This window comes from Anser cygnoides, chromosome Z (genome assembly GCF_040182565.1).
Source record: "Anser cygnoides isolate HZ-2024a breed goose chromosome Z, Taihu_goose_T2T_genome, whole genome shotgun sequence".
NCBI classification, from domain to species: domain Eukaryota; kingdom Metazoa; phylum Chordata; class Aves; order Anseriformes; family Anatidae; genus Anser; species Anser cygnoides.
This window is the reverse complement of record NC_089912.1, coordinates 4,972,017-4,998,508: the sequence shown is the minus strand read 5'-3', so window position 1 is coordinate 4,998,508 and position 26,492 is coordinate 4,972,017. Positions and strand designations below refer to the sequence as shown.

General features: G+C 38.2%; 1 long non-coding RNA gene across 2 annotated transcripts; it reads right to left on the bottom strand.

The window, feature by feature from the left end:
- Positions 1–1,756: 1,756 nt before the first annotated feature.
- LOC125181136 (uncharacterized) lies at positions 1,757–25,105 on the bottom strand. Of its 2 annotated transcripts, none has more exons than XR_007160185.2 (3): positions 24,805–25,105; positions 6,270–6,371; positions 1,757–3,397 (listed from the first exon to the last, which is right to left on the bottom strand). It is a non-coding gene; the product is annotated as an uncharacterized lncRNA (long non-coding RNA). The 2 variants fall into 2 exon arrangements; XR_007160186.2 differs by lacking the exon at positions 24,805–25,105 and adding an exon at positions 10,826–13,168.
- Between the last annotated feature and the right edge of the window lie 1,387 nt (positions 25,106–26,492).

Sequence of the window (26,492 nt, the reverse complement as noted above, 5' to 3'; positions counted from 1 at the left end):
CCACTGTTTCTCTTGAAGCTGTAAATTTGATAATAAAAGGTGTTAAAAGCTGCTACAATGATTCTTCATGGGTTACTTACTTAATTTGAAAAGTAAGTGATAATGTGCTAGTTGTCCAAGTCCAGTAATGAAATTTTGTAGGAAAATGTTGAAATGGGAAATACAAACATTAATATACAAGAAAAAAAAAAGAAATATTTTGACGTGTTCTATTGGTAGTTTCCATCCTAGCATCTGAGTGTGCTAGCCTTTGTTTTCACTAATCTGATATGAAAATTGCTTGAAATGATTGCAAGGTCATATCCTATTGGGGCAATCAAATGCTAAACTTCTGTAATATTAATGTAACATGATAGGAAATGGCTAATACTATGGACAGTTGCTGATTTGTTATGATGGGTCAGGTAGATAAAGTCTATATTAGTTTTGCATACTTTTCTGAGCTGTTTTTACTTCTTTTTACAAAGAGAATGGAAGGTGACACAAGGACAAGGATGCAGAGGTTGCTGATTTCCTTGAATGCCCTTGAATGCCTTTTCTTGTAAATTTTATGAATTCAAGTAATATTCCTTGGTCAAAATCCTACCAAATTCAGTGTGAGCTGTTCTGCAGTTGTATTATTGCCTTCACTTAAGGTCACTGAATCAGTCCCTTAAGTATCTCCATGTTTACTTGGAAAAGATGGCTGTCAAAATCAAAGATATGATTTTCATGCTTAAGAAAGCTCTGTTTATTTGCAGAATATCATAGGCCACTATCACACTGAGTTATGATTTTTTTTTTTCTACAGTCCTGGAGAAGCTTTTGTGAGAATACAGATATTCTTATTTCCATATAGTGGAGTAGCATGGATTTTCTTTCCAAGTCGTTTTGACTCTTAGTCATGCCCAGAGAGAGCTTTCTGGTTTTACAAATTTCAGATAAACGGTAGCTGTTCATGCTTGTGGGCAGGCAATGGAAGTTACTTATCTGTGCTTACACTTTGTGGTCAGGAGATTAAAGAGGTTTCTTGGTAGCCTGCAGTTAAGTTCTTTCTTATAAGCTTTGAGGTGAGTGTCTCAGCCACTTATCAGAACATTTAATTCTTTATTTTCTTCTTCTCTAAAATCTTATCCCAAACATTTCAGATACCATGTTTTGTAATTTAGAGAAGAATTTACGTAGCCTACATCTGTGAAGGACAGGCTCACTGTCAGTCTGCTGCCCCAGAAGAGGTAATGTACCTTGGTTAGCAGGGACATCTTCATCTGCTTCCCAAAGTAAAAAACCTCCTGATCCAGGTGATGAAAAGGACATTTCCAAAGGGAAATGCATATTAACAAAGAGAAGGCAATTATGATCCTCAGCACAGGCTCAGTCCTTGCTGTATTGTGGGCTGTAATCTTCATTCTGCAATAGAAAGCTCTTCTGAAGAACTGGAAATGCAAGTGAAAACTTAGGGCAAGGTTTTCCATCCTGTTCAGGCTGCTGGAGAGCAGAGTGCAGGAGCTGACTAGTTAAAAACCGAGTGGCATTTTAGCACTGTAAGAAGGGGCTACTCCTTCCCTCCACACCTGAATTTCTGATGGAGATATATGCATCAGAGAATGGAGGGCTTGGGGGTGCGTGGGTGCGTGATGGTTCTTTGAAAATGGACAGTCTGACTCATTGTGCTAAACAGGAGGGCAGGCATAACCCTGAGGTCTGACAGCAGCACAGTATTAAGTGAGGAAAAATAAACCCTTTGCTACAAGAGACATTCTGACTGCCAGGCAAGTGGTGGCTTTTTATTATTTTCAAGGGCTAAGCACCAGGTGACTCCCAGTAAAGCAGTGCACAGAAAAAGATCAAGTGCTCTAATGTCCCCAGATGTTAATGGGACTTAGGCATTTGTCTGCCACTGTACATTAAAATGTCTTTCTTTTTGCACTTTTTTCCCACTCAAAAACACTTTTACTGCCACGAAAAGCTAGGCATGAAACTGCTGCTTTGAATAATGCAGTCTGTGTATTTGGTAATACAGTTTTAGAAGACCACATAAACTAAGGCCAATTCCTATTAATTTATTCCCATTTCACTTCCAGACTCCATCTTCCCTAAATACACTGGAAATTGCATGAGTGAGTGCACACGAACATAAAAGCTTGAAAAGTTAAGGGCAAAACACTGCATTTCAGAATGCCTGAAATAATTGATTTTTTAAGTGTTATTTATTTCCTGTGCTCTTTCACTTTTTTAGTCTAATTCTTATTTCTCTCTCTCTCTCTCTTTATGCTTATTTTAAAGCCTGTAAGATTTTTTTTAAAAGTTACGTTTAAGGTGGCAACACTAAGTTCTAATGTTTATCTTAATGTAGCATTTCTTACCCTGAAAAAATCTTTTTATTCCAAGATGACATTATCTACGCTTTACAAAATTATTAGGATAATTTTTTGGAAGGCTTGGCTTTGGACTTCTAGCCTTGATGCTTTTACTTTTATGGAAAAATAAATTTACCTCAATTGGCTCTTAATGCCATCTGAAGAAGGGAAAAAGTAGCTGCCAGACACCAAAATAATCTAGGTTGAAATTAGAATATATTTCATAGAGACGTGAACTGGCTAACCTGAATTTAGGATAGTGCAAGTATTTTCACACATTTTATCACTACCTGAAACATATCTCAGACGGGCTTTAGAAAGAGCCTGAGAGTTGTTCTCATGCACTCAGTACTGTTTACAGAAAACAAGATATACTGTGCTGCTGACTTTTGTGGGGCTCTTTGTAGATGTTTCCCGTATCAATAAAACAAATTAACTGAAATAACAGCTGTGCTAGTTGCAGGCAAGCTTAAAAAGCTGAGACTCTTGTTTAGGTTTTTGAAATGCCAGTGGACTCAGCTAATTACCACATGCTGTCACAGTAGGAGCAGCCAGGTCATGTTATCAAGACCTTTGTTGTCCAAAGGCAAAGGAAATAACAGAAGGGAAATACTCAGCACCTGAAATGCACGCTGCAGGCAGCAGATGCCAAGCCCAGCCCCTTCCCTCCCCAGCACCAGCCTGACACCTGAGGCAGAAGAGCGTACTCAGATCTGACAATTAAGCCCCAGGCACTCAGAGACACTCTCGCTTGGGATTAATTTTTACGCGGTTTTAAAAGTGCCTCCCTCTTGGCATAAAGGGTTTTGCAACTTGTTTGCGTGACACATTTTGTTATTCACTCCACTCCATTCAAACTGAAGGATCCAAGCGTCTCTTTCTGCCCCCGAGACATCACATCACTGACGAGGACTCGTCCTGGTTGGAGATGCCCTGCCAAGAGCCATTCCCACCAGCCAGGTCCTCCTCCTGACCATGGTGGGCTGAAGGCGGACGAACTCAGGTGAAGCTGGTGGAGCTGTCCCAGAGCAAGAGCCCCTCCCGATCGGAACCAAGCCCTGTGAAATCACAGAAGTCAAGTCAGCTGAGAAAAGAATTTGGGCTAAAAAAAAAAAAGGAAAGAAACTAAAAATACCATCAACATGAGGGGGAAACAACATAACTGAACATATTATTCTTTATCCTGATTTTTGTTTTCTTTTTTTTCTGAATGATCCGAATTTACCATGTACTTCCTGAACATTGCCAGGCTTTTCAGTTCCCTCAGAGGGAAATAAAATTTGCCGTTAGTGCGATCCATTTGCTTGAAAATCCATGCCCAGGAAGGAAAGAAAGGCATGCTCTGCCTTCCTTTTGACACATCAGCTATGACATACACAAATCACAAGCTTTAAATTTCCACAATCACATGCCCCATTATCAGCCACACCAATAGTAGAGCAAGCTCGAAATAAAACTGCTTTGTTCCACCCGGGAGCTCAATAATATCCCTTATAAATCAGGGTTGGTTGTATGGTTTCTTGCACACATCCCCCAGATCGGCTCTGTGAAAGGCATTGACCATCCATACCACTTTCTTGCCTCTTTGTATCCGAAGAGTTATGCTGCTCTGGGGGGCAGGAGTGGGGGACGAGGAGAAAAATTTATGGGTTATGAATATTGACACAGAATATATTCTTTGTTTATTGAGGTCTTGTTTACATAAAAGCTCTTCACAGTCTACCCCCTAAGTCTGGAGGTCCTAAACCAGTGTCAGTGAGCTGTCTGGGCACTTTTTCCCACGTACTGCGCCAACAAAAGCGAACCATTAACGTTTGGCCCTTCAAGCTAGCGCGGCCCAAGCCTCCGTGGCAGGACGTCTGCCCGATATGTAAAATAATGGGATGAATGGATTCCTTGGAAACAATGATAACAAGACCTGGCTGAGCTAACTGTGACAGCATGTGGTAATTTTCCAGCCCGCTGAGCCTGTAAAGAGAGCTGGAGCACAAAGCCCGGGCTGTGGGGCAGGTTGGTCTGAATGGCTGCAAACAAGTGAAGAATATCTGATGATGTCATACACACAATTTGACAGATGGGGCAGGGTTTTTTGTCTGTTTTGTTTGGATTGTGCGTGTTTATATATATGTATATATTTAAACTTGAACTTAGCTGCTTATTTTCCAATGCATTTGTGTGCTACGAGTTGCGTGGAAATCCACACCTGCGTTAACACCCCTCGCAGAAACGCTGTCATGTGTTGGGTTTAACAACCTAATTTCCTGGTGAAAAATGGTGTGGGCTTGTGTGGTGGCTGCTCTGGGGATGGCAGGAGAAAGTTGCTGTGGAATGATGCATTATCTCTGTGCCGAGCCCTGGGACTGTGTTGTGAACCTCGCTCCTCTGAATCGTAGTACATGCCTTGAATGGCATAAAGAGGTAATGTCGCTGCCTCAGCCTAGTCATTTCCTCAGAGAAATGGACAACCAGAGGTATCTAAACTGATTGCTAATTTTGGCTTGGTGTCAGGGAATAAAATGAGCTAAAACATGTCCGTTTGCCCGCTAAACTATTACAAAATTGGTCTGCGTTTTTCTGTGAGGCTATGCAACGGTAAATAGGCTTTAGGCGTTGTCAGTGCACATCAGTGTGTACACGTGATAATGTGGTTGTGTGCCTTCAGGATCATCTTTCCTAACTACATAAATGTAGTTAGGAAAGAGGTAATACAGCAGAATTAATTGCTGTCATTGATAAGGCTCCTTACAACTTCACAGACAAACACATTTGGAAAGACAATTCCAGCTCTGTGTTTGCAGTTGAAGTGATAGTACAGGTATAGAAAACACACTTTTGAGGTTTTTTTTTTTACCACCTCTGAAAGTGGATTAGACTTTTCATATGTCCCAAGGGAGAGATCCTACACAGAAATTTTGAGCATATTTTGATTGCATCTTTCTCTTTCCCACTCAGTGCTATTTATCTTTTTGGCTGTGAGCTCTCTGAGACAGCACCCAAAGCACGGTGAGATGCTGACAATAGGAAGAGAGCAGACATACATAAACACACACACTACAGAAAAAGAAACACACGGGGATTTTTTCTCTAAGCCTGACACTGTTAGCTAAAGCTAACACACACACAGACACTGTTTTTAAATGACTAAGCGTAGCCTGAGTAAACAAATCAGAAGGCTACATTTTGAGGACTCTGTTTTCCTACTGGCTTTCAGGATAATATTTCAAGCAGAGAAACTGTGGAGAGGGATAATTTTTATCACAGCTTGAAATTTTTGTTACCAGTGATGTGTATTATGTCTATGTCTTTTCAGCAGCCGAGGTTTCAGTCCCTATTATATTAAACTCTCTGCAAACACACAGTAGCTGGCAGGCTCTGACCCAATGAGTTTTCAGTGTAAAAGACAGACTCAATACAGGGACAGTCTAAAGGGTCCTCTCTAGCACCCTTAAATCCCTCCCATCCACGCTAGGATAGAAGTGCCATGTGTTTCTTAGACTGGGGACAAGGACTTTGACCATCCACTACATAACTTAAATTTCAGGTTGATTTTATTGCTAGGGAATGAATTTCTGGCTTCATTTTGCTGTGTTCCATCAGTAATATGAAGTAGCATGTTTGCAACGTTGAAACCTCAGCAATCAGAAAGGAGAGCAGAAAACCATGGGCTTTCCAGCACCTGCTCTGAAGCCATACAGGAATATTTCTGAATATCTGCAAGATTTGCCTTTACGTTGCTCCCTGAGTTACAGACAGAAAGCTTCCAAGTGATGGTAGTTATGATTTGCCACCTTTTGCTTAATACTTACAGCCAAGACCTTTCCACCCAGGAAGTCTCTCTCTGCTGTTCAGAGAATTAGCAAAATTCTGACTTTGGGAAGTTTCTCTTTGGATTTTTTATTTTAGATTTCACTTTTTGGTCTAAGTGAGTACCTGGAGGAGAGCAGCCTGCGCTAAAGGTTCAGCAGCCTCCGCTCTTTCAATGCAGATGTCAGGACGCATGAGTGTTTATATCCCAGAAGCTCCCAGGCAGCCCTGAAACAAAATAAGAACATGTGAGTCGTTGATTTCTTTATTTTTTATTTTTCTTTTCTTTTTTTTTTTTTTTTTTCCTGGTGAAAAATTCATGCAGCTATTTGCAAAGAGCCCACAGAATGGAACTATGGAAACTGAGGATTTAGAATTTGCACAGTTGGGTTACCGTGGAGGATGTATGATGGTGACTTCAGGCTGCACACGGTTCTGGTGAGGTGAAAGTAGTGCATTTTGTCTTAACAGATGTGCCTTGTTTCATCAAGGAAGCATTTGCAGTGGGACATTAAATGACTCATCAAGTCACGGTTGATAATTTTATAATTAAAAAGCATTTTTTCATGTCTGCATTTTTGAGCAAGGAACTGTATCAAGTGCTTAATTTGTAATTGAATTAATGAATTGCTTATATCATTATTTTGAATTATGCAATTCTAAGTAATTTTTAATGTTGATAAATAAAACATGACACAAGATAAAACTAAAAACTGTAAATTATATCTATTTTATTATGTCAAATAAAGAACTATTAGTTCTAAGGAAACTATGAAGAATAAAGATAAATTTGTATGGTTTTTGCATGTTATAGATGCAACTTTGCTTTAAAGGAGACACTCAGAATCTCCATTGGACATAGGAAATTTAATCCCATGTTTGTCTAAACTGACTTAATATGAGCCAGTCACTTTTCTCCAGAAGATAAATATTGGTTCCTGCTGACTCTATTTCTTCTGCAAGTAAATGCATGCATTACCAAGTCTGTAGCATTGTTCCGTACTTTTTGTATACTCTTCTAGTTCTTCTATTTCATTTGCACATGATCAAGCATTTGACCATGTGTGTACAGGCATTTTGCTTATATCTCAAAAATGGCCATTCCTTCATTTATGTGCTATGCTGCAGCAGCAGGGTCCTTGCCATCCCATCACTTTGACATTGACATCTCTACTCCTTACGTCTTGGCAGAGCAGGCAAATTTTGGCATGTGTTTTAGGAGCTCTGTGGTTTTCCCCTCTCCATCTGCAACTTCTCCAAACTGCTGATTTTAAAGACAACAATAAAAGCCTGTTTTGTTTTGTTTTTTTAAAAAGGTAATTTAAAATTTAAAATAACATTCTTCTTTTCTGTATATCTGAAGCATCTTAAAGCCTTTTTTGTTTTCTTTTTTCTTTTTTTTTTTCTTGTCTTTTTGTGGTTGTTTTTTATTTCCCTAATAAGCAGCACACAAAAAAAAAAAAAAAAAAAACTAAATTACAATTTCACCCTCATGTAACCATAAAGCCATGATTCTGATCCTGTAAGCCAAGGGTCTGGACCCAAATCCTGACATACAGGATTTGGTTACAAAGAGAAGTCTGAATCTGAGATCTCTTTCTGGAAGGATATGCATTGTGATAATAGTTAGTCGAGTCATTCTTACATAGCAATGCAGCTACATTTTTAATGTAGAGTTCTCAAAATCCAAGTTGAAATGATTACTTGATTTTCAGTCTGTAAAGAAGAAGAAAAAGGATATATGGCTTTGTTTGTGCATGAAATTGGTTTTAAATCAATTAAACTGGTGAAAGCCCCTATGCAAACACACTTAAATTGGTTTACATCTGGCTTGTATTAATTTAACTTCATTCAGTTCTCACCAAATCAATGCAAATGTATAATTAGCTTAATGGCTCTTGCTCTTCCAGAACAATAGTCTTTCATTCTCAACAACAGGGAGCTGTTGTCATTTCCTGCAGATTCCAAAAGAGGCGTCAAGCCTCGTTCATTTGATCACTTTTAGTATTTCACTGTGCCTTCCTTTGACCGTGTAGGGGCTGCTTGTATGTGTTAAATAATCGAAAGTGGCAGGCTGTGAGGCCAGGTGCAAGGTAACCCAGAACAAGAAGCTTTTCTGCATTTTTCTGGGCTCGTATTAAAGAATGCTCAAAGGCACAGACAGAGCAGGTCACTCACACCAGCCTCTGGGTATTTTCAGATGTTATTTTCTCCATATAATCTCCAACATTTGTCACTGGTCAAACAATCTCGGGTTTCCCTTTCTCAGGCAGTAAGTCAGTTCATTAATAGATGTGGGACTTGGCTATTTTTTCTGCCTGTTGAAGTAAGCATTTCTTGCTTCTGAGTAAAGTCGTGACTTGTAGATTTGTCTAGGCGGATAACAACCTCTGAGATCCTTCCAGCAGAGTTATGAGATGTTTGCCTTATTGCCTTGTATTCACTCCCCTGAAATGTTTGCATTTAGGAACATGCTTATTGCTGGGACAGATCCTGACAAGTGCTTTGGAAATTTCCAAGTACCATCAGTGCCCATGGGAGAAAACAGACATGTGCAGACCGGGTGCCCTGCTTGAGCTCCATGGGATCCAGCCTTGGACTTGACCAGAGGTCTCAAAAAGAAAAACATCTTTCACATGAAATAGATTACACATATTAACTCTCTGCTCCAAACCTTCTTGCATGTTTGATTTCTGTAGCACACTGTTCCTTAGGGAAAAACAGGAACAATGCAGGAAATATCCTGTAGGACATTTTTTGAGTAATGGATTGGGTGTCACCAGGAGAGTGGCTGAAGCCAGTGAGTTCATCCCAAGGCCTTGGGAACATCACAAATTCACAAAACCAATGAAGCAGCTTTCAGTTTCATCAAATGCAGTCATTATGCGAATTCCTTTTCTATAAATCATCCCAATGATATTTTCAATGGCGATTCAATATAAACCTACTTTTCCAATCAGGCATATCTGTGGTATGAAACACCGAAGAAAACCATGAAAGCTGCTTTTGTTAATTCACTCTGGAAATATAAATAACTGGACCAGTAGTCAGTTGCCTCTGACATGGGAGATCTGCTGGAGAAATTAAGATGCCAGTGGACAGTCTGAAATATTCACTAAATTACATACTGCAAGCTCTGATGGGAACCACTCATACATTGTTTGAAATGACCGGCAACTGAGTTAGAATTTTTTGGCCAATATTGACCTTGTCCTTCTAAGCTATAAATTTCCATAAATGAATGCATTTTTCTGAACTGTCTACATTGTTCTAACCAAGAAAGTTAAAACTCAAAATCCTATTTCCACTGTGGAAAATAAAATTAAGTTTCAATTCGAAATAGATGCTGTGTCAGGAAAAGAGTGAGCAATATGTGATAGCACTTCTTCTAAGTCATTTGCTTTTCTAACCTTCTTTTAAAATGTTTTTCCCTCATATCATCCCCTATTTAACAGCCTCTGTCTCAGACACCTGTTAGATAACATGTCACAGCATACCTAAAAAAAGGCAAGGGACAAACAATTGATGAGGCAGTTGGTGATTATTAAGATCAATCCAGAATTGCTCTGAATTCAGGAACTTGCATACATAAGTATCTTCATACACATGATATGAACCAAACATGTTTAATTGTATAATATATATTTTTTTCTATATATATATATATACTTAAATGAAGGATTACAGATACAAATATGTTCCATCCTTAATCAAAAAGGAATATTAGAAGTTTTGTTACAAAATGGTGTCTTGAGACCATCATTAGTTATTATTAATTTTCTTCTTCAGGAGCAGAACATGCCAGGTAATATGGGGTTTTTGATGCTAGCATATCGTGCATATCAGGTGATTTCAAACTCTACACAAACATACACAAGTATATACACAGAGATACACAGGCAGAGAGCATTGCCTCTCCCACAAAGGTAATGTGTAGAATATACAGAAGGTATATTATTAACTTCCATATCAAATTTGTATGCAAAAGGTAGTGCATGATAATGTGCTGCCTGATAGGTCTCAAGATTTTTTGTGTGTGTGTCATTTAAGTAATACAGATGTTCATTAGCTTGTTCTATTTCTGTCTTATCTTAACTTTCTCTTACAGAGAGATAAATTCACATATACACAATAACTTTTCTTACTATCAAGGAAAGGGAGCATAACATAAAAACATAGATTATATTTCTAAAACTGTCTTTCCTTTTGGTTTTCCTCAAATTATTCATTAAAGGTGTCATTCTTCAAGATGACCTATCCAATCAACACGAATCTGTTAAATTTAACAGAAAAGAAAGCTTTTATCCAGGCAGGAGGCTACTCGTGCTCTCATAATACGGTTTTGCAAGGATGTGTTTGTTCGTTTGCTTGTTTGTCAATGGCAAGATTTACAGTAGCCCACATTTGGCATTCTGGATTGAGGATCCAAAAGATAAATATCATATGAGCAGTATGTGACTGCTTGATGACCTTTCTGTATTTTCAGTGTAAGCTCAGCATTGTCTTATCTCTGTCAGAATTATATGATTGTTTTCTGATAGTCTTACACACTGATGTCAGCAGAGGATACTGTGACTGGTGTGACAACACTTTGAAATTTTATCTAAACCAGATTTAAAGCTACAGCTTTCCAACTTTATTTCTCTTCTTTTCTAATCAAATTTTAACTGGATAACACTTACGCCTTCCTATTGACTGAGCACAGACTGACATCTTCTTCTGCAATGAGAAGACGGCAAAAGTAGATGGGGAAAAAAATCACTTTATATGTATGCAAACCATTTCACTGGAACCCTGAGTCTTTAGAGAAGATATAATCGTCACAGATGGCGCACTTAAGGCTGTTAATGTATAAAGCCTTGCCTGCTGTGCGTTACAAGGCTATAATTTTCATCTTGGGGTTCCTTCCTATGACTAAACAGCTCAACTCAGCTCTTTCAGTTTATGACATCAGAGAAATCCTTGGCAAAATTATAACCTTGGGAATACCCTGCAGATGTTTTTATTTCTATGTACAGACTCAAATGACTTGCATATCACTTCAGTGCAAGTTAACTATAAGTAATAAAATGACATAATATTTGCCTTATATATAAGAACCGTTTCATTGGGTTATGTGGTTCATGTCAATATCAATAGTTGAAATGAATGTGGTGTTAACCTCTGTGCTTTTTTCCAGCCAGCTTTCTTCTGTAGAATAAGATTCATGTCCCCAGCAAGCACGCACAGTAGTTTGGGCTACATCAGCACCAAGACAGTCACTTGGCAATTTTCTGTTGTGCCATGGCTACCAACAGGTACAAATTGCACCATGCTTGAGCAGGTCCTCCTCAACACTGTTTGTGCTTCTTGCTTGACAATTGGAAGCTTTACCTCTGGCTCAGGATTTTTGGAAGATCCTTTGCAAACACGTCCCTCCTCCATCAACCTAGTTCTGTCACCGTGCTTGGTGCAGCAAGAAACTGAGATGCTCTTCATCTGAGATGTTAGCATCAACAGAGTACCACCACTCGTGAAGACCCTCTTAGCTGGCTAGTAATGGTCAGATTTTGGGCCTGTTTAATTTCTGGCCCTGTCTTGATTTTCTCCACGCCTCCACAACAGTTGCACTGACTTTTGCTCCTCCACACTGGTTCATGGCTTGAAAGGGCAGAGTGGAGGTGCCATTTTCATCACTTGCCCCAATCCTGTCTCCTTCTTCTACACTACTACACCCTGATCCCAATTAAGACAAAAGCTGAAGAAGTACAGAACATGAAGCAAATTGCAATTTCTGTCTACACAGTTAACCTCTTTTGTGATTTTGAATCACTTTGGAACCAATTAAGACTTTCATAAACCTGAAAATTATCCAGATTTTCAAAAAAGTGGGAATTTTTCATGAGCACTCACTACATAGTTCTGAAGAAGGATTTTCTGACTACTTGACATTTATCCATCTGATTATGTGACAAGTCTCTTTGGCCATATGCAGTAGCTACCATTCCTCAGTTGGATGACGAGGATATTTAAAACAGAAAAATTATTGCTGTCAGTAGCTAGCCACCTTCCAGCACGCATGTTCTCTGCAACGCACCTTCTGGGTATTGCTGTGCTTGATTAATAAAATTCCCAATAATTCCTGCATGTGTGATATTGTGTGCAGTAGTACACAGGTGTCAAGAACTACAAGACATCATGCACAGATACTTTTATTTGTAAAAAAGATTCATAACTCTTTCATGTATTGTTGAAATTTCCTTAAATTTATCCACTGTTAAAGTCCATTAAAGAATTAAAAAGAAGACAGTATGTATTTTCTTCAGCCTAGTATCTCAAAATATTGAAATTTTTTGGTCCAGGTGGTTTGTGTTTTTTTGTTGTTGTTGTTTGTTTGTTCTGTTTTGTTTTGTTTTGTTTTGTTTTCATGATTATGAACTTCCCACTTGTTCCGTTGCTAACTGGTACATTGTAAGTCGTAGGGTGGTGGGATGAGAATGTCTGGGAGGCCACATCTAAGTATCCTTCCAGTTCTGCAGTCAGGTTTCCTGCACAGTGGCTCAGTTAACATGCAGAGTTCTGCTGAAATTTTCCTTAATTAATTGAAATCACAACAAAAGTCACATCCATGTCCTATACAGCATCATGTCTACAGTAACTTGCTAGCATGCTGTAGGTCACAGAATTCAGAAATATCAGTTTCCCTGTCTAGAGTGTGCATACTTGCTGTTGTTTTAATAAAGGTGTCCTGTTCAGATCATACTATGGTACTCATCCCTGGAAACATCTGATGGAGTATTACTTGGTGTTGTGTTTTACCTGAGAAATGTTAGAACTGACTACACAGTTAACACCAAAATACCATACTGAAGAATAGTAAAATACTTTGTCTTATTTTCCTAGTGCTGTGATTATTGATTTGAATGCAGTGAGAAAAACTGTTAAATGCTTACTCTAAAATGACAAATTTTATTTATTTTTAAAATCACTTAAATGGTTTTGTTTCTAATTTTATTGATCTGGTTGATGTTTCCATCATCTGTAAGAAGGAGAGTACTTAAAAGAAAAGAAAAAGAAAAGAAAAGAAAAGAAAAGAAAAGAAAAGAAAAGAAAAGAAAAGAAAAGAAAAGAAAAGAAAAGAAAAGAAAAGAAAAGAAAAGAAAAGAAAAGAAAAGAAAAGAAAAGAAAAGAAAAGAAAAGAAAAGAAAAGAAAAGAAAAGAAAAGAAAAGAAAAGAAAAGAAAAGAAAAGAAAAGAAAAGAAAAGAAAAGAAAAGAAAAGAAAAGAAAAGAAAAAAAAAAGAAAAGAAAAGAAAAGAAAAGAAAAGAAAAGAAAAGAAAAGAAAAGAAAAGAAAAGAAAAGAAAAGAAAAGAAAAGAAAAGAAAAGAAAAGAAAAGAAAAGAAAAGAAAAGAAAAGAAAAGAAAAGAAAAGAAAAGAAAAGAAAAGAAAAGAAAAGAAAAGAAAAGAAAAAAAAGAAAAAAAGAAAAGAAAAAAAGAAAAGAAAAGAAAAGAAAAGAAAAGAAAAGAAAAGAAAAGAAAAGAAAAGAAAAGAAAAGAAAAGAAAAGAAAAGAAAAGAAAAGAAAAGAAAAGAAAAGAAAAGAAAAGAAAAGAAAAGAAAAGAAAAGAAAAGAAAAGAAAAGAAAAGAAAAGAAAAGAAAAGAAAAGAAAAGAAAAGAAAAGAAAAGAAAAGAAAAGAAAAGAAAAGAAAAGAAAAGAAAAGAAAAGAAAAGAAAAGAAAAGAAAAGAAAAGAAAAGAAAAGAAAAGAAAAGAAAAGAAAAGAAAAGAAAAGAAAAGAAAAGAAAAGAAAAGAAAAGAAAAGAAAAGAAAAGAAAAGAAAAGAAAAGAAAAGAAAAGAAAAGAAAAGAAAAGAAAAGAAAAGAAAAGAAAGAGAAAAACTCGCATTGGAATCCAACTGCACACTATTACTGAGAGAAATCTCCAGAGAAAAAAACAACTTCTATGTTAGAGAGATTTGAAGACTTTCAAACTTCTGGGTGCCTCCCTGAATCAAATCACCACATCTTCAGAGGCTTGCTCAATACTTATTATCAGCAACTGACTTGTTTTTGTTTCATCTTAACATCTGCTCCTAGTTCACTGTCTTTTGTAGGTAAACCTACACTGATTTTCAGTGATTTTAGTTCTGGAAAACATGTAATCGGGTCTTTGGAGTTATTTGATATTAAAACAGATTAAAACAGTTTGTCTTCCTTTATTTTTCCTTTATTAGTTTTCTTTTATCTCATCAGCTTTGCATATATCAGGAGTTGCAGCACTAGTGAGTACACAAAAGGGTCTTGTCGGTGCTTCCATTATCACTCATAAATCAAGATTTTCAAGGTTAATATTTCAACAGTTATAAATCTCATCTTTCTTAAATGAAACAGCCTGGATTCAAATCTATTGTGTTCCTTCTAAAATTGAATTTTACACGTTAGATCTCTTTTCCTGTTTGTTTTCTGAATGATGAGGGATGTAGCATGTAGGAACCATGTCAGTAACTTCACTGACCAAGGAAGGAAAGAGGTAGGAAATTATAATATTATTAGTTCTTGTCTTTATTTTGAAAGTACTCTCCTCTGCCTCTCCTAGGTGTAGGTCCCATGTCCCTCATGATTTTGGGCCGTGTGTGACCTTCTGCCTCTTCCCCTCTTCTTGCTGTCCCCAGTCACCCAGTGCTGACTCTTCTCCAACATCTAAGCGCCTTTGGTTTCAGAACACAGAGATTCAAAAACAAGCAAATAAATAAAAATAAAAAATCACTGACAGACGCAGTGGTGCCTCTTCAGCACCAGTACTATCACCCTGCTCCCAGTGCTAGGTTGAGGACACATTCCACTTTCTTACAGCTCCTCTTTTTTTTGATGTGTTTCGTTTTAAGGAACTTTTTAGCAATTTTCTGCCAGCATCCTCATCCTGCAGTGCTCCTGCAGGCCTCCAGCAGGCAGCATGGTTTTTGCAGTGCAAGAGGCACGCAAGTTCTGCGTGGTCTGTGAGAGAAGGATGGAGACTCGAAGAATTAAACCATTTAAAAATCTTCATACTATAGTCTGCCAATTTAGCACTTGCTTGAGATATTTTCTCTTCTGACTTTTCATATAAAGAAAAGTTTGCAATTACTTTCTCCAGTCATTCTGCTCCTCTTTCTCTTGGCTGCAGCAAAATGTTGAGTCAAAATCCCAAACAGACCTCATCAATGCACCTTGAGAACCATTTTATGACCCTCATATAACACTTTACATGACTGTTTAATTTCCTATTTAAAACAAATTAACTGTTGCATTTTCTAATCAGGACACAAAGGATCCCAGATGTAATCTGGAAGTATGTGGAGGTTACTGAGAGGTTGTCCAGATTGATGGCTGCACTGCGTGTATGACCTGAGCGTGAACTTTGACTAAACTTTGCTCTTTGTGCACTTGGCAGTCTGTATTTGGAAAGCATCAGTTGTCTACATTCAGTGCATTAAATGTAAGGCACATGCTTGCCGCAGACTTGGAGCTTCATTGTTTTTACAGAAGCCAAAAGCTTCACCACCCGTATTTATATCAGTTGTATCAATTCCATAACTATTTCAATCTGCTTGAACATGCATTTATTTCATTAGGCAATATGTCGGTCAGCTCAAACTTTCTCACTATTTCCTCTTCCAGATTGCCCTTGCCTCTTCACTGTGGCAAGGACATTGAGCAATAATTGTGCCTTGCCTGGCACATTTCCATGGCAGCTTTGCAAGGCTGCTTTATTGCTTGAGCTCCATTTAAGCCACAGCTGTCTCAGGAGCCAACAATTACATTAGTCTATGCTTATTTGGATTTTGTACATTTATCGTAGACACATGTAAGTGTGTGTACATCAGAGAGAAAGAACAGGAGAAAAGAGAGGAGAAGATTTTTGGATGGTGAGGACACGGTTATGACTGCTTTCACAACAAGCACTCAGCGGATGATACCACCAGACAGGAGAGAAGTATTGCCCCAGAGAGCCAATACAGAGATCAGAGTGAACATCTTCTATGACTAGGATGATTGCTTTCACTAAAAAGCACGTTTTTAAAAATCACATTTTTATTTATCAAAATTGCAATATGGCAACTGGTTTCTATGACAGCCATTACACTGTCAGAATAGGAGAGAGTCACTAATTCACAGTAAGTTGTCCCAAAACACCTCATCAGTGATTTTCCCTCAGAACATGTTCTCAGAAAGACACAGCCTCCAAACCAAAACAGAAACTTCCCTCTGTTGTTAATACACTAATTTTCCACCAAAATAGTTTGTATTGAAAAAGAAACAGATATGCCAAATGTCGTTCTTGGGAAAACAAACAAACAAACAAACAAAAATATATACAATATATATTTGGTGGTGTAGCTCCTGCTTTCATTTTTTTTAACAGCCGACATATTTATTAAAATTATTTATTTAAAACATTTTTATCAAAATAATGATTTTTTTTCCAACCTATCACCAGATTGTGAAAATCATTCCTTCTTTGGCTATTTAAGTAAGGCTATTAATATTATTCTACTTAAGAACCTTGCATGGAGGCAAAGACTATTCCAGTCCTAACTGTAATTGCTTATTTACCTTGCATAGATATTTACAGCACAAATATGTAAGGTGGTACATATGCAGAGGAGGCAAAAATCAGTTAACATTCAGTCTGTTTCCAAGATTAGAAAGTGCTGCAGCTGGCACCAGGTTTTAGATAGGGATTGAGCAGCACGACTGGATCTCTTAAGAAGCTTTTTTTTTTTTTCAACATTCAGAATAATATAGCGGAGAAATAAATAACTGAAGACACATAAAGTATAAATAGAAATATTTGTAAAAAAAAAATCTACCAAAGTTTTCTAGGCATCAGCTTTTTTAAGGGGCTTTTAAAATCACACCAAGAGCCCCTAATTTGGGACTGCCATCAGGACCCAGGGCTGATCAATGACCAGCAGTGAAGGCTGAACAAGTGGTAAGGGTGGCCTCCTGTGCAACCCCAATATTCACACCCAACTCAGTGGACTGAAGAGCAGGTTTATTGCTTGGACACAGCAGGCGCCCAGTGGTGGGGTCCCAAACTGTGCTGGGTGAGACAGAATTACAGACATTTTTCTTGCTTGTCTAGGACCACAAGCTGTAGCCAGCATGTGAACATATGACTTGATAAAGTCACAAATGGAAAGAGTTCTTGAAAAGGGTTCTGTATGCATGGCTCAGTGGAAAATTTGCTCAACTTACCAGCCTTATTCTTTATCACAGGTCTGCATCAGCAAAGATCTCCTGCTTTAAGGAATGGGGCTAATTAAAACTGTGTTAAAAAATGAGCCCAATTTAAAACAAGTAAATATTTAAAACATCTCTGCAGCCATAATAATATTTTGATGACTTTAAAGCAATTTTTTACAAAACATATTCTGGCCAAAAAGAGTTCCACAAATTATTCAGCAATGTTGTGGGTATAGTGCTACTAATAAAGCTATAAACATTTGTAGAGAAAAGGACTGTATATGCATGAACATCTTAACCTCTCTCTGCCTTTCTTTCACTCATAAATTTTCGAGCCTTACCTAAAATCTGAGTTGCCACAAGCATGCCCCAGATCTCTAGGAATATTACACTAGGACTCAAGATCAGATTTCTGGGAATTTCATCATGCTAAGTTACAAAAGCTCTACTTCTAAATGCAGCACCTTTCCTTTTGGTTGCAGAAGCTACATTTGCCCTGACAGTCTACTCCCAAACCCCACTTATTCCAGCCATCCAGTCTGAGGCATGACCCAAGCATATAACTTCATTTCCTGGGTTCTGAAAGCTCGGCTCATCTTTTCTTTCATTCTGCTCTATTTTTAGATCTACATCTCTAATGAGCTACTTTCTCCTCATCTCGCTATAACAAGTGAAATCTAAATTTTGTCTGCTTCTAAAAGTGTCTCTGCACGAATGGCCCCATGACCAAGTTTGTCACTCATTCTCATTACACTCACATGTAAATCTTCTAGAGGTGACCAAAAAAATTGGAGGTTTTTGCCCTCACTAACTTCCTAGAGTGCCTTCTGAAAGTACAAGTGCTAGTGATCCCTACAAATACAGGGGAAAAAAAAAATCTAAATTATGTAAGAAATAATCACATGGAAATGTAGTTTAAACTCCCTCTGAACTAACTGCTTGAGGTGGTCATGTAAGCTGATAGAATATTACATCCTTGAAGACATTTTTTTCCCCTGCTTGTAGAAAGGAAAGTATTTGGGATTAGTATAGCCTGGCACGTCCCAGCTAGGTCACAAAAAGCACCCACAAAGTGTGCTTGCAGCTGGAAGCTGCATAGTGAGGAAACGTGTTGAGCTTGCTTGAAAGAGAGTAAAGATTAGGAGCTGCATGGCGCAACACCAAGTGATGAGCAGAAGCCTGAATATATGAATACTTTTCATCTATAATTTCCAGGTTTTTGTTTCTGGGCAAGAGGAAAAAATGGCTTTGTTACACAGCAGGATGCTACATCTGATGGCAGCATCAGGTAGAGCAGAGCTGTCTGCAGGCTAATTTATCAGGAAAACCCATTCAAAACTAGCTTGTGTGCATCTATGCTCTATGATGGATGCATGGAGTATATAAATGTAAATAATAAGACTGAAAAAAATTGCAAATAATAAGACTGAAAAATAATAAGACTAAAATGTAAATAAAATAAGACTGAAAACACCTTAGCAATTTCAGGTTACTCTTTTGAAATAGAAAATTTAAGGTGTTTTGCACCTAAATGCCACTGAATAGTTAATTTTTAACTATAAGATAAATTATATAAGTAATGGAGAGTTGTATTTACAGTGTCTGTCTGGAACCACTGTGTAGGTGGACCCCAAAGAGAAGAAGCACAAAACCAGAAGCTCACACAGGACAAGACTCCCCAGCCCAGCACCTGCAAGTGAGCAGCGTCCTCTGCATTCACAACAGAGGCATGTGTGTTACACAGCACGTATCAGGTGTTCCTGGACTGCCCAGGTGCTTGATGATTTTCCACTTCCTCATTTCAGTTCATAACAGTTTTTAAATGGCAATCATATCCAGTCCTACAGTCTTCACCAAACACCACAGTTTGTGTCCGAGAGTTTCCTACCCAACACTAGCTCGTTATTTTCTGCTGGACACGTTTTGTGCATCCGTTTATAAAAATTGTAGTTGTGATGGTGTTATCAGTATATAGTTATAGTTCAGTGACAGAAACATATCAAGGCCGTAGCAGCAGAACTGTTCATTGTCCATTATTCACAGAAATCCTTCAGCATTGTTCAAATTGTGGTGTTTTGATAGCCAGAGGATTTCTTCTGAACAGTAGGTGTTGTTATCTCAATTCTGATCCAGACATGCCATCCTGCATTGAAGATGTCTGCACTTCCTCCAGTCTCTCAAAAAGGCAGGTATTCTCTCAAAAACTCTAAGTCAATCTTCTGGCACTTCTCAGCCATGGATGAGCCCAGAAGTGCAGCCCAATAAGCTCATCTTTAGAGAAATCCCCTACTGTAAATAAATGAAGAAACAAATGATTTTGTATCCCCACCGTGTATGACATTAGCTTTTCAATCAGCTGTTTCTCCACTGATTAATTAAACAGACCGATGAAGGTCAAGCAACCATCAACGCTTGTGATATTTTTTCAGAGTAAATGACACACATGTGCGATTGCTTTGCTTTAGCCATGGAGTCCTTGAGGAATTTATCTCCTATGAAAGCACAGAAACCTCTCAGACAACAGGTGTCTCACGCTCTAACAACTCAAGCACATTCTTCAGGTAGCCCCATTTAACTTTATATATACTTATATATTTATAGCTGCAGGGTTATATATATATATATATATAATGTATATATATTTGTATATTTATAGCTGCAGGGTCATTTCGGTTCAGCATTGCACACTTAGCCCTGTACAGAAGCTCCTTTTCCTTCCTTTAACACACACCCCTTAAACATCCCTCTACCTCCCTGTTCATGGCTGCTATTCATAAACTTTCTATACTGAAACTAAGCTAATGCTAGAAACGTTCGTTGCCATCTCACAGCTTCTGTCTAGGGAAGTATTTAAATGACATCCAACTCATTATATGATATTTGAGACTTTTTGTCTTTGAGACAAGCTGAATTGTGCTTGCCCTTTTTTTTTTTTTTTGACTTCCTCTGGTGGAGCATCAAAAATCTCTCTGGGTAGACCCGTAAAGCTTGCTGTATCCATCTGGTACATCTATGAGCAGCTTCAGTTTGCAAAACTCCCACTTGTATTTTGTTTCGGGTCACTGTACTTTCCTGGTGAGCACGTCCCTCTCTAAGCCCTCTGCTTCTCCCCAAAGTTAGGCACATCTGCAGGTTAATGAGACTGTAACTTTTCACATGCTAAAAAATCAATTTGTTTGTGCAACCTGGAGAAGGGAATCTTCCATTCTGAAGATACCCAGACGGTCCTTTTTTCAAATCAAAATGAATGGTATTATACAATCATGCTGTTTTCATCCAAGAACACATAATTTTTTAAGGTGCATAAGACATATAATCCTCCTTTTTCCAGCTTCTTTTCAAAATCTCAATTCCCTCTCATAGGACTAAAACTGATAGTTAAGAAGCATTGAAGTCTTGGGCCGACGATGAAATGTAATTTAATTTCTGAAATGATTTGCTAGGAGAGAAATAATTCTGTGTAAAAACTCTAAATGGATATTTGTTTTAACTATCACAGGATATTTCATATATGCTAATGAAAGAGCAAACGTCTCTGAGAGGGAAGAACATGTTAGAGGCTTGAAAAATAAATGAGAAAAATCCCCAGCCTGCATAATGCCAAGATCCAGCTCAGTGTGAGCGTAGGTGCTGCTTGTGTCCTAGCCAGCCTTCAGCAGGGGGGAGAGGGAGGGTGATTTCCCTGTCTGGTTAAATGCACTGCAGGTAGGGCAGGAGCCTGCTCATGCTCTGAATTTTGCCCAAAAGAACAACATCGCTAATTAAGCTGCAGGCATGGGGGCAACTTGTTACTCTCACACCAGGGCTTTAGGGTCAGACCTGCACCCACTGACTTCAGGCAACGTGTTCCCATAAAGGCCTCAAAATACCCCCAGATCAGATGGCAAGTTTGTAGCTGTGGCCTTCACCTGGAAAATTTATAAATATAGTCGGTCTCCCCAGTTTGAGCTTTAAATCGATGTTATGCAACCTTCTCATTTGACCAAGATAATGACTGCAGTGACACGCTGGATTGACACCTAAAAGCTGTGCGAGATAGGCCTCCTTGCCACCCACATCCCAGAGGACGAACCCTAGAGGTAGGTCAGTGTGTTATGTAAAGATAATTGCCAGGAGAATGAACTAGAAGCAGGCTACTCACGGGACAGTCACTGCTTCTGGGAAGTAGACGTCTCAGCTCTTGAATTGAGAGACTAGTTATCAACTTTATCATCTACATTTTATATATGTATTGTGATTTCATCGCTCAACCTGCTGTTTGTTCACCGTGGTGTTAAGCTTCCTTTTAAATAAATCATGTCAACAAATTTTGTAAGACATTTTCTCAACACTAGCCTCCCTCCTCCTCCCCTACCCCCCCCAATGACTAATTCAAAGTCCTTCATTAAATAATAAATACATAAATAAATAAATAAATAAATAAATAAAATCTACTGTATCAGTACAAATGGAGAACAAGGTAGAAAGTTTAGCCATTCCCTTCTAAGAAGGAACCCATGGTGATTGAATCAGGATAATTCCCACTCCTATAAAAAACATTAAATCATTGTATTAGACAACTGTGATGGAGACTTAATGTAAGTGATAAATAATTTGCCTATAAGTGGGTGAAGTGTAAGAAAAAATATCTACAGCTTATTCATGAGGAGTACTCACAGAGTGATCCATACTGACTGTTATGACTATGAAGACTATCTTTCTTCATAATAGAAATCAAAGAATATCATCGTACATTTCCTACATCCAGACCAGAAATTGACATTGGAACTGGAAGCTGGCTGTAAGAAAGAATTCTGGTTTTCACCAGGAGACCTAAAGAAAATCGCTCTTCTTGAGGCAGCTCACTTTGTTGATTTTGGCATCATTGCTGTGGTTTCCTTTCTGATGTTCTAGAAAAAAGCCCTACAACCAGATTTACTGTTAAGGGTTAAGAATATGTAAACATAAACATAAACATATGTAATCCATCTTTGATTTCAACTAGATTATTTCATTGCTGTGCTTGAAATCATGGCTGTGTTACAAAACTGACAGTTTTAATGGAAAAATGGCTTTCTTAAGCTGCTGTTGAAAACAGTTGAAAACAGAATAATTTTCTGAGTTGCGACTGTTTCACTTCCTGAATATTCATGGCAGCTACAAGAAACAAAACTTTACCTTATTCTCCATCTTATTTTCATTTTTCTTTGGAGAGACATTCAGTGGTGATAAAAAATACACTTTTTTTTCTTTCTTTCAGTAAAACCTATACAAGCACCTTGTACTTTTCAAACCACTTGCAATCTGAAACTACCCCTCTAAAACATCTAATTATTTTGGTCCCAAAGAGGGAACCTAAAAGAATCCTTGGACCTGTACTTTACTTCCTACTTAAAGATAGATACAGAAGACCTCCAATGTCGTTTGATAAAAACTGATGCTTGCTTTCCTTCTTGTTCCCCTCTCTCATCCCCAACTCAAATGAAGATTTGAGAAGCTCCTGATTCCCTGCTTCTTCTGAAGGGCTCACCAGAGGCTTCAGAGGTGTAGTCTGTTAGCATGTCAACAAGTAATTCAGAAGGAAGAGAATGATTAATCTTAACAAAGACCATTGGCATTGTTTCTGAGGCACTCACATTAAATAACCGTTAACATAAAAGCAAGCAAACAAAAAGTTTTAAATAGTGTAGTAAAGACCATTCTTTCTGTCAATTAATCAGGCTCCATTTGTGCTCCTCATCTGACAGCAGTATGAATTTTCCAGTCAGCAGAGGAGTCTTCTACCACAAGGGTAAAGAAGGCCTGGATTTTGAATTTATAGCCTAAATAAAATGCAAAATGAAACATTTTCTTTTAAAACTCTTCCTTTAGATCTCTTGAAAGAAAGAAAGAATGAAAAAGAAAGAAAGAAAGAAAGAAAGAAAGAAAGAAAGAAAGAAAGAAAGAAAGAAAGAAAGAAAGAAAGAAAGAAAGAAAGAAAGAAAGAAAGAAAGAAGAGATGAGATGAGATCAGGCATATTTCCTTCTAAACCATCTCTGAGACAGATTTCTCTGCAGCTGAACCTTACTAATAGCCCAGGTTTACACAGACATACATCTTATGCTCCACAGAAGAGTATGGTCATCTCTCTCCAGCTCCTAGAAAGATTTATTAGTAAATGTCACAGCAAATTACTAGAACAATTATGTTTATTCTATTTTCTAGAGTTTGTGTCCCATCCTACCATACACTGGAAGAAAATTGATGCAAAATTCATTTAGACATTTTATGACTTTTTATCTTTCTTTTTCTTCAATTGTATCAGTTCATTTACCCACCAATGAACAGCATTCAATCATTTGATTCATATGCACAGATGCAAGTTAGCAAAGTTTTCCTGGGACATGCATAATTAGAGCTTGAACATGCTTGAATTAGAGCAGTGACCAAAAGATAGACTATGATTCTGCAGAGTATTATATAAAAATACATGTGGGTGGGGTTGTCAGGTAAAATGGGATGAAAACTCAGTATCTTCTGATCAGCTCAGCAAAAGGCTTCTAAATTCAGGGCTGTATTGACCCTGAATAATATAAATTAAATTAAATAAACATATATCACTCACATATGAACAGAAATGCTTTCTATGCTCTTCATTCAGACACTGACATCGCTTTTCAACAACAACATAACAGCATTTTATTCTGTCAGAGATCTATTTATTTATTTATTTATTTTAATGTAGTTTTCTGGTATCTGCATTGTAAGTAATAATTCAAATTGAAGCAAAAAAAATCATTGTTATTTGCACCAGATATAATCAAGTGTGATAGATCATACCGCTCTGTCAGACTGCTCAGATAATACTATACTGCTTCCCTCCTAGCACCAGAACAGGTACCATAAAAAGAAATTACAATCCTTTATTTTGAGATGATTTTTTTCTGAGAAAGCTTTTAAGAAGCTTTAACGTGAGGATTTCTCAACAACTGAAAGATTGCTGATTTAATATCTGTGTATATGATGCAGGAAAAGGGAACCTTGCCTGCTTTCCAATGGGCAGAAGTAATCACATCAGCAAACTATTAATTTATGACAAAACTCCCTGTTTTGTGTATTTACAGCATGGAAACTAAATGAAAAAGGGTGGCTTTTTTGGCCAAATGGGCAATCACGGGTTTCTCAGGAGTCCGGCCCCGAGTCCACTCACGAGCAGGCCGCAGGCCTCTGCATGCGACGTGACTCAGAATCACAAGATGGCCGAGGTTGGAAGGGACCTCTGAATACCATCTGGTGCAACCACGCTGCCCAGCAGGGTCACCTAAAACACACTGCACAGGATAGCATCCAGGCGGGTTTTGCATATCCCCAGGTAAGGAGACTCCACAGCCTCTCCGGGCAACCTGTGCCAGTGCTCCGTCACCCTCACAGTGCAGGAGTGAAGGTGACACGAGGTTGTGTTGATGCTGCACTACAGACAGGGTGAAATCGGTGCCTACCTGCACACCCAGGCTGTGCATGGTGGTAACTGAAGCCAGAAAGTGGCTCTGATGGGACAGATCTGCCCTCACAGGACCCGGTGCTGCCAGGCCTCTGGTGCCCTGCTAGCTGTGCCAAGGGAGGGCTCGAAGGGGACACCCTGTCCCAGCAGCCAGCCTGGCTGCTTGAACAAAATGAGGTGTACAGCACTTAGGTGTTACCTCTACACTTCTGCTTGATTTCTTGATGCTAAATCCATGTAGAACAGACTCAGAAGGTCAGACCCCGCTAACACCACAGTGTGTTTTGACTTTCAGCCTAGATGCAGCCAGTGTAACAGCCCTGCGGCAGGAGCCTTAATTTTCTTCACAGAAGATGATAAGCACTCAGTGAAGAGATGTTTTTCACTTGGTATGTAGATTCATAATTTAGCTGACTTCGAAGACTAAAACCAGTTGTTGCTAATCTAATGTGTATGAATTCACAAAATAGGATTTTGACATAACGGATCATGCTGGTGATCTAAGTAATCCAGTAAATTTTCTCAAATTACAGAGGGTGGGAAGAGGAAACAAAATTTGCCTCTGGGGGAATTTCTTAGTTTTTAATAGGTCTGGTGAACAAATGAAGATGCTATGCCAAGAAATGAGGACTTCTCTGCATCCTACTTCTTCATATTTGCATAATCTTCAATGAGTATCTCATTGCAAAATAGTATTTAATTTGATTTTTTACCAAGATATTTCCAAGCTACAAACTTATTTTGTGATTCTGAATGGACTTGGATGACATATAAATAATGATATCTTAAATGTGGCTCATTAAATTACGCCATTTTAATAAAATTAACAATTTAAACAAAGTTTAATATCTCTCTTCAATATATTTAGCCGCCTAAATAATTACTAAGGTTTTAAGGAAATGGTCTGACAGAGACTTGCTAGAGTCAGTTCTGATGTCATTCTAGTGGACAGAACAGTGGGCAAATTTAGTCATCACAAGATTCAAAATTCAGTTTCATTTGAGTGAAAAAAATCCCTATTTCAAAGCTACCCCTCTCCATGGGTCCAGCTCATGCAAAGATTTACAGAAACAAGATCCTCAGCCGTGGAGGATTCATGATGAGAAAAATTTCATGAAATACAAGCATATTAAAGTCTCCTCTTGAGAGCAGCCCTGTTCCAGGTAACTGCTCTTAGATATCCAGCCACGCCAGCTCATCAAGTTGCACGTGAAGGATTTACTTCAGTTCACTTCAATACGCAGTTAGGTTGCATTTTCATCGGTGAAGATGTAACCACATGTTCACACCTGTAAGGCAGCCAAGTGTCTTACACAGTCACAGGCAGCCAGAAACAACAACAACAAATAAACTCTAATATTCCTGCTCCCCTGCTCTGTGCATCCTGATGCCCCACCACTTACCTACAAAGATTATCCCTCAGAAAGCCAAACCAGTTAATCACATAATCCTTACTTTGGTTTTCCTATAGTCTTTTTCTGAGTCCCAGTAGGATGATTTCAGAGCGTGGAGTGAGAGGGGGACTTTCTGAGCAGGGTTGCAGGTGGCAGATTCAGCCTCAGCACTCCATCTCCCTTCGGGGAAGGTGGCCCCACAAACAGCAGATGGATGGCACAATGGGTGAAGGCCTGCAACTCAAGCTGCATTATTGTCTAGGAGAGCTTTTTGTTTTATTTTACTAGCAGT